The 12,578-nt window shown below is 43.8% G+C and overlaps 1 protein-coding gene across 9 annotated transcripts in view; it reads right to left on the bottom strand.

Moving 5' to 3' along the window:
• NACC2 (NACC family member 2) overlaps nt 1-12,578 on the bottom strand; it is a 184,021-nt gene that overhangs the window by 111,771 nt on the left and 59,672 nt on the right. Inside the window, exon 1 of one of the 9 annotated variants that reach the window (XM_056541024.1) lies at nt 8,626-8,648. The exons of the other annotated variants lie outside the window; for them this stretch is intronic. The gene's annotated coding sequence lies outside the window, so the exon portion shown is untranslated. Of the gene's footprint in view, nt 1-8,625; nt 8,649-12,578 lie in introns of those variants that run through there. 9 annotated transcript variants of the gene reach the window in all.

Raw genomic sequence — 12,578 nt, 5'->3', positions numbered from 1 at the left:
CTTTGGATAGGGGATAAGATGCCAGGGGCGGAGTACCCCTTTAATGCTGCATAAAAGCTGCAGTAAAAGTTCCAACAGTTTTACGAAAACCTCTGGTTGTGGACAATCATTTATTATACCTCCCTATCGTTCTTGGGACGGGTGGCGATAGGACAAGCATATACAGAGGAGCCCTCACCCTGGCGTCACGAGTGATAAGGGTTAAACAAGCACCCTTTAGTTACCGCACAGCTACACCCCATATACCCTACATCCCTAGGCTACCACAATTGAAAGTCCATGAAATACAGACAGTAGTAGTGAGCAGCCAGAACGCCGTTGGCGTTCTGGCTGCTCACTACTACTGTCTGTATTTCATGGACTTTCAATAAAGAAAACAAGTTTTATACAGCATCCGCTGGATCCATTGCCTATTTTACTTGCTAGTGATCCCATAGGGACATGTTGCAGATCCAAAGAATTTGTAACCCCTTAATGTCTTCTTTACTAAACTCCAGGGAACCGCGGCCTTTCTTACGCTATTCCAAGAAGCTGGGAGCCGTGGCTCTGCTTGTTCTAGATAGCGAGAACCTCAGACCTCAAGAAAGCGGTGGCGTCTGAAAGACAAGCTCGCAGAAACCATCGCTGCCAATTCCAATGTCCTTGTTGTGTATCGTCTAAGAAATATGCTATCACTGCAATAGTGGATTTCTCTTGTGTGTTCATCCCGTTGTGGAGTGTTCTTACCCTCAGAATCTGCTTTCCCAGTAAATGTCTCCAAGGTGAGAGAAATATTCTATTGGAAGGTGACCAATACCTCTCAAGAGGGAAGACAGGCATGGGAGTGTGACCTCTTAAGCTGGAAAGACAGATCTCTTTAAAAAATGCATTTATTATAAAAAAATAATAATAATACTAATAATAAATTCAAAGACTTATGCTCAGTGTGTAATATTTTACGGCCTATGCGCCATAATATATTACACCATCCCTCGATTTAAAGGGGTTGTGCGCTGCCCTACCTTGCGGAGCTCCGCTCGCAGCGTCCGGAAGTTCATTACTCCGAACGCTGTGTGCGGGCTTCCGTGTTCGCGGCCGCCCCCTGGTGACGTCACGCCCGGCCTCTCGTGACATCACGCCCGCCACCCTCAACCAAAGTCTATGGGAAGGGGGAGTGACAGCGGTCGCGCCTCCTTCCCATAGACTTTCGTTGAGGGGCCTGGCGTGACGTCACCAGGGGGGCGGCCCCGAACACGGAAGCCCGCACACAGCGTTTGGAGTAATGAACTTCCGGACGCTGCGAGCGGAGCTCCGAAAGGTAGGGCAGCGCACAACCCCTTTAAAAGGGGTACACCGCCTCTAGACATCTTATCCCCCTATCTAAAAGGATGGGGGATAAGATGTCTGATCGCAGAGGGCCTGCCGCTGGGGACCCCTAACGATCTCTGCTGCGGCACCCCAGACATCCGGTGCAAAAACATTTTATGCACATTTTATGAAGGTGAAAAAAGACCTAAAGGGTGACGATTACTCTGAGCACCTTTTCATATTGTCACTTCCCATCCCCAACACAGGAGGGGGCTAATTCCAGGATGGTTTCATACCCATTAAATGCCCTCATATAAACTTACAGCCCCGATATAAGCAGATCATAAACTGCCCCTGGAAATGAAGGCTCGCTGAATAGGCCATTCTATACGTAACACGAAGCAATGACTCGCCTATCCCTCTATAATACGTTGTCAATTACACCTGATCAAAGCTTTGTAGGTTCATGAAAAACCAGCTGAGAATCCGAGAAGGCCAGAAGAGTTTGTATTTAATACGAAGCCATAAAACACGCATGGCTTCATAAACTATTATGGTATTACGACCGACAATAACAGAAGCAATTGAGGGAACTCTCTTTAAGAGAAATGAAGCTTTTCAAATCCTTCTCAAACCATATTAGTTCCAGAAATTGTATCTGGAGCTAGAACCTGTTGCACTGACATAGTGCATGTTATTCTCCAATATGGTACTATACAGCTGGAAGCACAGTAAGAAGGATTATATAGTGATGGTGATAAAAGTGGAATCTATGTAGTAATGTTTTAAAGGGGTACTCCGCCCCTAGACATCTTATCCCCTATCACAAGGATAGGGGATAAGATGTCCGATCGCCGCGGTCCCGCTGCTGGGGACCCCCCGGGATTGCCGCTGCCATAACCCCGCTGTCATTACTGCACAGAGAGAGTTCGCTCTGCACGTAATGATGGGCGATACAGGGGACGGAGCAGCGTGACGTCACGGCCCGCACCCCTCAATACGAGTCTATGGGAGGGGGCGTGGCGGTCGTCACGCCTCTGCCATAGACTTGTATTAAGGAGGCGGGCCGCGATGACATGAGGGGCGGAGCCATGACGTCACGCTGCTCCGTCCCCTGTATCGCCCGTCATTACGCACAGAGCGAACTCGCTCTGTGCAGTAATGATGTAATGATAGCGCAGTGCCGCAGCGGCAATCCCGGGGGTCCCCAGCAGCGGGACCGCGGCGATCTGACATCTTATCCCCTATCCTTGGGATAGGGGATAAGATGTCTAGGGGCGGAGTACCCCTTTAAGTGTGTGCATCTTGAAGAAGACCAAAAAAGGGTTAAACTACACCTGCTTACTCTCCTAGATTGACAGACAGTTTGCGGCAATAAAGGGAGACCTCCCAGGCTCTGGGCACTGTAGGAAAGTCTCCCACAAAGCCGCAGTCTAATGCTGCCAGGAGAAACTTGTTGCACTGCTCCTGTTGACTGCAAGTTCAATATAGGGATATGTCGGCACTTCCATGGAATCTGCGATGGTGCACAAGGTAGGGTAAAGTCACAGGTAGGAGAAAGATGATACCCAGCACTCATCAGTATGCCATAGTGTAGTACAAGGACGCGTTTCAGCATGGGAGCCTTCCTCAGCTGTCTGCCTATAGGCAGACAGCTGAGGAAGGCTCCCATGCTGAAAGGCGTCCATGTACTACACTATGGTGTGGTGTCCCGGTACTGGACATGGTCCTGTGCCTTGTGTCGTAAGTCCCCATAGTCAGAGTTCCTCCGTGCTGTTAGGATTCTCTTAGTGGGATAACCCTCAGTTGCCTCATAAATCTGTAATTTATTGTATATATTTAGAATATTTAATATTATAAAGGTTACTTACAGGACCTTAGGTCATGTGATCTATAGTAAATGTGTTATACTAAAGTTAAGGACCTTCCAAGGTCATGTGATTTAGTCATGTGATGTACCACAATCCTTTGTGATAGGACTGACAGGTTTGGGCAACCAATAAGCTTTGAGCCTGCCCCTTCAGATATAAGGGCACTGTGTCCAATCATCGCTCTCTTTCCCCCGGAATATGACAGCGAGCGGAGCTCTCTACAAATCTACAAGATTAATTAGGCCTGAAGCCAATCTCTTCAACTTCTTGATAACCGTGAGTCTACCTAACTCCAATTCAGCAAATTCTACGTGACTACTGAACCTAAATCAAACCCCTAAATTCAATGGAACAGCATAACGCAAGCCTCAAAGCTTATTCCCTACAAAGTCCCAAACAACCTGTGAGGAGCCTAAAGTCCGGTCCTCTTGTAAAGACTGTTTGCTGATTGCATCCTGCATAAAATCTGCAGTAAATTATTTCCCGTTTACTACAATTCTGGTTATGGGCAATCCTTTACTCCTCCCTACCGTTCCTAGGACAGGTGGTGGTAGGATATATATATGCAGAGGAACCCCCACCCTGGAGTCACGACAGTTAAGGGATAATGCTACACCCTTTCATCACTGCTCAGCTACTCCCTATTCACCCTGCACCCCCAAGCTTACCACATAGCCATAATAAATCTTCACTGTGCTTACTGGTGAGTGCTGGGTATCATCTTTCTTCTACCTGTTGACTGCAAGCAGACAGGAATTTTTACATGTAATTCTAAGGCCAGCTATACACATAAGATAGTTGTCTCTCTTAATCTTCCCCATAAACATGTGAAACGCCCCGGAAGAAGCCTTCAGTGGTGAAACGTCGGGTGACGGAGGTCTGGTGTACACTTTTACCTTGTCCACTTGGTAATTATGTTTATGCACTTCTAAGTTTTGTTGGCTCTCTTTGTATATGGCATCACATTGTTAGTTACTAGGATACCCTTACCGCACTGTACTTTATTATACACAGATTGGGGTTTTTTTATTCTCTCCCAAACATACTCTATTTACTTTGGGCAACAATCTATGGGGATCCTTGTTCTTATTTTTGCATAGCCAATTATTACTGTAGCAACTTGAGCCCACACCAGACCCCCCCTCCTTTCCTTGCCTCTGTGGTCACAGAGTTGTATCTCCGTTTACATATCTTCTGTATGTTTTAAATTGATTTTAGATGTTTGTCTTTTGTGCATTTATGTACTAATAAAATTCGATATCTTTGAATTGATGGATCTGCATACGCTTCTTTTCTTTTCATGTTTATACTTCTTATTGGCGTAGGCTCATGTACACACTTCCCTTGGGGACTTTTGCTTTTTCTGATCTCAGTGAAGGAAGGGGCAGAGTCACCACCAGAGTCCATTGGCAGCTGCTTATCTACCTGAGAAAAGGACTGGGCAGTGGAAATCCAACATGCCTGATCATCCTCTTCCCTGACATCTGCAGTCAGTGAAGAGGTGGTAGGCAGCCATGTACATTAGATGGTTGGCCAGTACTACTGGAAACTAGTTGTATGACTGGCTTAAGACTGGGCTAGAGATAGCAGAGGATTTGAAGCTCTGCAGTCAATAGGCTGTCAATGTAACGTATAGATGCGATAAGGACCCAGAACAAGGGACTCTCTTCTGCTAACTCGGACTTCCATAATATGGAATTTAAAGAGGTACTCCAGTGTTAGATTAAAAAAAAAAAAAATGTTATTGTTGCCCTGGCCTCCGCTGCGATCCTCTTCCATGTGCACATTGCTGCTCAGCCTATCACTGGCCGAGGCAGGACACCGCTGTGGTCAGCAATAAGCTGAGCTGCAGTCTGACTGGAGAATGCAGTGGAGGCTGGGAGCAGCGATACTGGAGGCACTAGGGGGAGCTGCGGGGGTACGTCCAGGTATTTTGTCTCAATGCCGGTAGCCAAGGCAGGATTAAAAAAAAATTTAAAAAAATAAAAAACACACACTGAAATAAGATGTTTTTTTTCTTCTTTTAAACCAGACCCCTTTAAGTAGGGTGGGATAGCCCTTGTGGTTCTCCTAATCGACAGAAACTGGGCAAGGCCGGGACAAGACACTTTGGTTCCATAGGTAACGTAAGCCAATGCGCCCCCCCCTCGTTTTCTTATATAGTGCAGTATAGGCTACTATTAAATAATAACAGGGGAGTCAGAGGAGTTGTATAACTCTGCAGCTACTCACCTACTACATTACTACTCTCATGGTCTTTTTATTTAAGGCAGACATGATATCCTCAGCAGAAATCTGTGCATTGGGAAATCTACAGATAAACAAGGAGGGCAGAGCTGGGATTGGAAGAGTATGAGAGCTGACAGGAAGTCAGAGGAGAGACTGACATCTTGTCTGCACAGTAAATCACGTCATTTACTGGTTGTCAGACCGGAGATCACATGACCCAGCTAAGGATTTAAGATGTATGGATGCAAGGGAGCTGGAATTAAACAAACTATGCCGTTAGAATGCTGCTGGTTAGTTAGCATTATATGCTTTTTAAAGTGCTCATCTACTTTACAAGACCAGTTTTCAAATACCCTTTTTGAGTATTCTGAGCTTTTAGAGGAATCTCTAATTCCGGATCTCTATCTTGGTGTAGTAGAGAGCGCCTACAAAGAACGAACATCTCTCTCTGGAAACTAACGTGTCTGTGCATAACATAGACTGGCCATTAATTTCCATGGGTACCATGTTAATCCTTTCCTGGGTTCTATCATAAAACAGCAGACTTTAAAGGGGTACTCCGGCGCTAAGACATCTTATCCCCTATCCAAAGGATAGGGGATAAGATGCCTGATCGCGGGGGTCCCGTTAGAATCAGCCCCCGGAGCGTGCTCACTTCAGGTCTGATTACTGGCGATCACGAGGATGGAACATAGTGACGTCACGGCTCTGCCCCCATGTGATGTCACGCTCCGCCCCCTCAATGCAAGCCTATGGAGGGGGCAGGGGCTGATTCTAACCGGGTGTGGCGTGGAAGATCACGGGGGTCCCCAGCGGCGGGACCCCCGCGATCAGGCATCTTATCCCCTATCCTTTGGATAGGGGATAAGATGTCTAAGCGCTGGAGTGCCCCTTTAAATCCCATGTCTTGTCAAGAAAGTTAGCTTTTGTGGTGCACGTATGTGGAAATAAAATTAAAACTGAAAATCAGACATATGTACAGCCTGTTTACTCAAGTATGCAAATAGCTAACACCCCCATCCCAATAAAAACAAAAAAAAGTTATAATTGTTATGAGGATGGGAAAATCATACTGTTCAGACTGTTTGTTAACAAGTGAACAATCTGCATATGTATGGCCACCTTCATTAAATACATAACATCTGTCACTTATCATTAGATCACAACAGACGTTTTTGCATCTAAATCTTTCCGTGCAATGAAAATATGTAATGCCCAAAAGATAATGAGATCATCTCCAGGCTCATCATTGGCCCATCTGTCGGGTTAATCTGACCCCTTGTACGGTAGCCAGTCTTCAGATATCAGGACACAATAGCGTAACGTAAGGAAAAGATTGACAGAAACCAGAAAATTATCTAAGAGGAATTGTTATTTGATGGCAAGCAGATGTTGCCTTATAGCATGGGATCAGTCATGAGAAAAAACACACGAAATACGAGGATCAATCATTGTCTTCCACCAAATGCAGAAGAGTGATTTCTTGTGGTTTGCCCTACGTTAAATGTTAACCAGAGGGTTGCAAAACACAGGAAAGCCAGTGGGCCATCCGCGGAGAACAGATTAAATACTTGGGTTCCCTTCCTAAAACACATAGGAGACGTCCATGAATGAGCTCTGTGAGTTTGGAAATAGTGCCTGCTGCCCAGCAACATTTGGAGGCAGATGGTCAGAGATGAACATGGGTGACATGTACTCCGTATGGAACGTAGGCCAGACGCTCTTTCACATGGCACTTAGTCATGATCTTTATGCTGCAATGCTTCGTAGAAATGTCACAGTGATTGAGGTCATTTGCACAGTAGATTATTATAATACAAAAAAGTGAAGAGGAAGCAAAGTAATATGGATCTTTATGAGCTCCTGCCTAGTGTTGGCTTCTTACTATTTGTTCATTCCCATCTTCTAATTACTTGGGCAGTCTAACCCTGGTCCAGTTCCTTCTCCCTCATACTCTATGGGATAGGGTGCTACAGCCAGCCTGATCTAACCCAAACTCCCTTAAAGGGGTATTCCGGCCTTATACATCTTGGGGGAGATCAAAACCTGTGCAAAGGAAAAGTTGCTAGTTGCCCATAACAACCAATCAGATTGCTTCTTTCATTTTGCAGAGGCCTTGTTAAAAATGAAAGAAGCGATCTGATTGGTTGCTATGGGCAACTGGGCAACTTTTTCTCTGGACCGGTATTGATAAATCTCCCCCTTTATCCTCTGGATAGGGGATAAGATGTCTGATAGCAGGGGTCCTGCCACTGGGACCCCTGCGATCTCTGTGCAGCCCCTGGCATTCTGTGCTGGGCGCTGGCTCTGAGACAGAGACTTGACGTCACAGCCACGCCCCCTCCATTCATGTCTATGGGAGGGGGCGTGACATCAGCCACGCCCTCTTCCATAGACATGAGAGGAGGGGCGTGTCATGATGTCATCAGGCCGGAATACCCCTTTAATAGTTCCCATAGCAGTACCTTGGGCCACATGCAGGAAGCTCTAACCAACATCAGTGGTTGGGGCTATCTTAATGTTCAAATCAACTGGCGTTAAAAAGTTATACAGATTTGTAAATTACTGTGTAAAAATATAAATTTTTCCAGTAATTATCAGCTGCTGTATGCTCCAGAGGAAGTTGTGTAATTCTTTCCAGTTGACACAGTGCTCTCTGCTGCCATCTCTGTCTGTGTCAGAAACTCTCCTGGACAGGAGCAAATCCCCATTGCAAACCTATCCTGCTCTGGACAGTTCCTGACATGGACAGAGGTGTCAGCAGAGAGCATTGTGGTCAGACTGGAAAGAACTACACAAATTCCTCTGGAGCATACAGCAGCTTATAAGTACTGGAAGGATTAAGGTTTTTAAAAATAAGTAATTAACAAATCTTTATATCTTACTGCCACCTGTTGATTTTTAAAAAAAAAAAAGAAGTACCTCTTTAACTGTCTGAACCTTGTTATAATAGCAACAGAAACAAAAAAAAAATGTAATATTCAAAAATTGTTGCCAGATAATAACTTGATCTATTAAAAGATTATTTATATCTCACTTGGATATGCTATCACTTTATCCTCTGGGACCCCACTGATTGCATCAGAGAAGGGGCGCCAGCATTAATACATTTAGTTTTCCCCAAAGTATTTCTAGCTCTGACTAACTACTCCTGAACCGTGCAGCTACTGTGCGACAAAGCTAAAAACAAAGTTTACTTTTGTCAGCAAAAAAATAAATTAATAAAATGATCGGGTACTTTTGTATTGTCAGTTCCGGCTGCCTCCTGAATCCCTCCATACGGACTTCTACATCAGTATGTCCCTGGATTTCTTTCTGCTCGCCTAGCAAAGCTTCTGATCACCCTCCGACTCCATGCTCTTTGATGTCTCCACAAGCTTCAGCTTTTTAGTTTGCTGACTTAGCAAACCCCTATCGTCAAGGTGAAAGGAAAAATTAAAAAGTCTCAGAAGTCTTAAAAAGATATTTATCTCACCATATAGGAAAGTAACAGTATATCCAGTAATAGGGGCATAACGTTTTTCAAAGGGGTAGTAGTTGAAATAAATGATAATACTGATAACACTGGGATGCACACAGTGGGATGGGTCTTGCAACTGGGGTTAAGCCTGGAAATCATAGGGGGCAACTCTAGTGCACCCTAGTCAAGTCCCCAAGGAAAGGCATCAGCTTCTACATATCTGAACCAGATTGTAAAAGGTCATTCTAAACAATGACCCCATCCTATGACCTGTATTAGGCTTATGGCCCAAGCTTAGAGACATAATGAGAAGAAAAATCCATAAAATCACATTGATTTTTAAAGAATTTATTTGCAAATTATGGTGGAAAATAAGTATTTGGTCAATAACAAAAGTTCATCTCAATACTTTGTTATGTACCCTTTGTTGGCAATAACAGACGTCAAACGATTTCTGTAAGTCTTCACAAGGTTTTCATACACTGTTGCTGTATTTTGGTCCATTCCTCCATGCAGATCTCCTCTAGAGCAGTGATGTTTTGGGGCTGTCGCTGGGCAACACGGGCTTTCAACTCCCTCCAAACGTTTTCTACGGGGTTGAGATCTGGAGACTGGCTAGGCCACTCCAGGACCTTAAAATGTTTCTTACGAAGCCCCTCCTTTGTTGCCGGGGCGGTGTGTTTGGGATCATTGTCATACTGAAAGACCCAGCCACGTTTCATCTTTAATGCCCTTGCCAATGGAAGGAGGTTTTCACTAAAAATCTCATGATACATGGCCCCATTCATTCTTTCCTTTACACGGATCAGTCGTCCTGGTCTTTTAGCAGAAAAACAGCCCTAAAGGATGATGTTTCCACCCCCATGCTTCACAGTAGGTATGGTGTTCTTTGGATGCAACTCAGCTTTCTTTCTCCTCCAAACACGACGAGTTGAGTTTTTACCAAAAAGTTCTATTTTGGTTTCATCTGACAATATGACATTCTCCCAATACTCTTCTGGATCATCTAAATGCTCTCTAGCAAACTTCAGACGGGCCTGAACATGTACTGGCTTAAGCAGGGGGACATGTCTGGCACTGCATTATTTGAGTCCCTGGCGTTCTTATGATCATTTTGACACCACTGGGTGAGATCTTGCATGGAGCCCCAGATCGAGAGAGGTTATCAGTGGTCTTTTATGTCTTCCATTTTCTCATAATTGCTCCCACAGTTGATTTCTCCCCACCAAGCTGCTTGCCTATTGCAGATTCAGTCTTCCCAGCCTGGTGCAGGTCTACAATTTTGTTTCTGGTGTCCTTCGACAGCTCTTTGGTCTTGGCCATAGTGGAGTTTGGAGTGTGACTATTTGAGGTTGTGGACAGGTGTCTTTTATACTGATAAGTTCCAACAGGAGCCATTAATACAGGTAACGAGTGGAGGACAGAGGAAACTAAGAGTTAGAAATCTTGCTTATTTGTAGGTGACCAAATACTTATTTTCCACCATAATCTGCAAATAAATTCTTTAAAAATCAGACAATGTAATTTTATGGATTTTGTCTCTCATAGTTGAGGTATACCTATGATGAAAATTACAGGCCTCATCTTTTTAAGTTGGAGAACTTGCACAATTGGTGGCTGACAATACTTTTTTGCCCCACTGTATGTATAAATAATGTATGTATGATGTGCGTATGTTTGATGGTTTTCTTTTTTTACACCATTTAACTTGTGATCAAGCTAACATGTTATTTTGATATTCTGAACTTTTTAGATTTTTTTTTTAATTGCCATTTTCTGACCCCTGTAACTTATTTTTTCTTCGCATACCAGGCTGTATAATCTTTTTTTAAATTTTGCACCATAATCTGTTGTATGTATTGGTACCAGTTTGGTATTGATCTGACTTTTTAATCACTTTTTACTTTTTTTCTGGGATGTTATAAATAATTGCAATTCTGGTCTGGTATTTTTTTTTACATTTACGTAATTTACCTTATGGAATGTATCATTTTATATTTTAATAGTTCGGACAATTACGTACGCGGCGATACCAATTATATTTATATTATGTTTACATGTTTTTTTTTTATATAGGAAAAGGGGGTTAATTGAACTTTTATTATGGAAGGGGTTAATGTGTGTCTTTTAAACTTTTATTAAACTTTTTTCACACTTAGGGGAAGGAATCATTAGATTTCTCATACAGATCAATGCAGTTCTATTGAACTCCATTGATCTGTGATCTGCACTCCGTTGATAAAGCCTGGTCCAGCCAGTCTTTATCAATGACAGAGCATTGGACACCATGGAACAAGAGGTAAGCCCTCCAGCTACCTCTACAGTTGATCGGTGGACCTGAGGTAATCTATAACCTCCACCCCCCCCCCCCCCTTTCCTGCTGCTAAACTATTTAACTCTAAAAAACAGCTCAGCTTTGTCCTGTGTCTGCAAGAAAAGCAGTACAAATCTATGGAGGGTGGGGGGGGGGGGGGGGGGAGGAGGGAGATGGAAGGAGAAGCGCCTGTGAACACAGCCAGGCTGCAGAAAGAGACTGCATAGACCGAAAGAGATCACCCCAAAGGTTCTTTTACACAGAATAGATCGTTCATGCTATAACTGCTGCAGTTAAGGCTTTGCACACGGACATAGAAGTGCTTGATCTCCTCCTCTGTGTGTGCAATGTATGGAAGAAACCATATACATTAGATTCCACCCAACAGCTCTGGGAGATCAGCAAATTATAGATGAAGCCTGCAGAACAGAAATCTGATGATAAATGCCATATACAAGTAATATTAGGGCCAGAAATAGTGCTGCTTCTTATGTACACACACTGGGCAGCTTATCCTGAAAAGTCACCTGAAATAAAAATCATGCTTTAAAGGGGTTATCTAGTGAAAAGGAAACAACCCATGTATGGTGTGTGAGCAACTTACTAATATAATGTTATTAGCCATACTGCACATATCTTCCATTATCACCTCTGCTCTCTTGTAGTTGTGACATCGTGTCACACTTAGAGCTGTGTCCCTGCCCCCCCCCCTCCCCCTCCTGTCTGCTCAGGGAAAGACCAGTAATGTGAAGGTGGGAGTTCATATTACTACTCATTACATTTTAAGGCAGAAGGAAGCTTTTCTCTGTCACAATAGTTTCACAGCTCAGCTGATAATGGAGAGATCTGTGCACTATGGCTAATAACATTATATTAGTAAGTTGCTTTATTATACTGTTTGACACCATAGACAGGTTGTTTATCAGGTTTCAGACCTCAGAAGACCACACAGGAATATGTGTAATGAGAGGCAGTGTATGGAGACATTTGTCTACGCTGTAAAGCTGCACATGCCATGCATTTATAAATCGAGTCTATATACTTAGAAGTCAGTCTTGTGCGGCTCTCTATGGTCTCTTCATTGCTGTTCTAATTAATCGGGTTATTTTACCAACAGAGAATTCTTTTAAAAAACCTTCAGAGGAGAGAAGGAGCAGCAACTAAAGCCTGGATTCAGCATATGCATGTTTGTCGAGATAAAATACGAAATATCAAAATATAATAGGGTACAGCCAGAATCTCTCAGCTGGGCTCCAACTTCAATCCCTTCCGCCCTGAAACTAAAGGCTGTAAAATGCTAATCTGCTGTAATTCAAGGAGGAGCGCTGAAGTTTAGGTAAAAAGGACATGAAAACCATTTCAGCCATCCCTTCGGATATCATTTTGCAAGGAGTCACCCTTTAATGAGGTTGTGCAC

The sequence above is a fragment of the Hyla sarda genome, chromosome 9, assembly GCF_029499605.1.
Source record: "Hyla sarda isolate aHylSar1 chromosome 9, aHylSar1.hap1, whole genome shotgun sequence".
Taxonomy (NCBI): domain Eukaryota; kingdom Metazoa; phylum Chordata; class Amphibia; order Anura; family Hylidae; genus Hyla; species Hyla sarda.
This window is presented reverse-complemented; position numbering and strand designations above follow the sequence as displayed.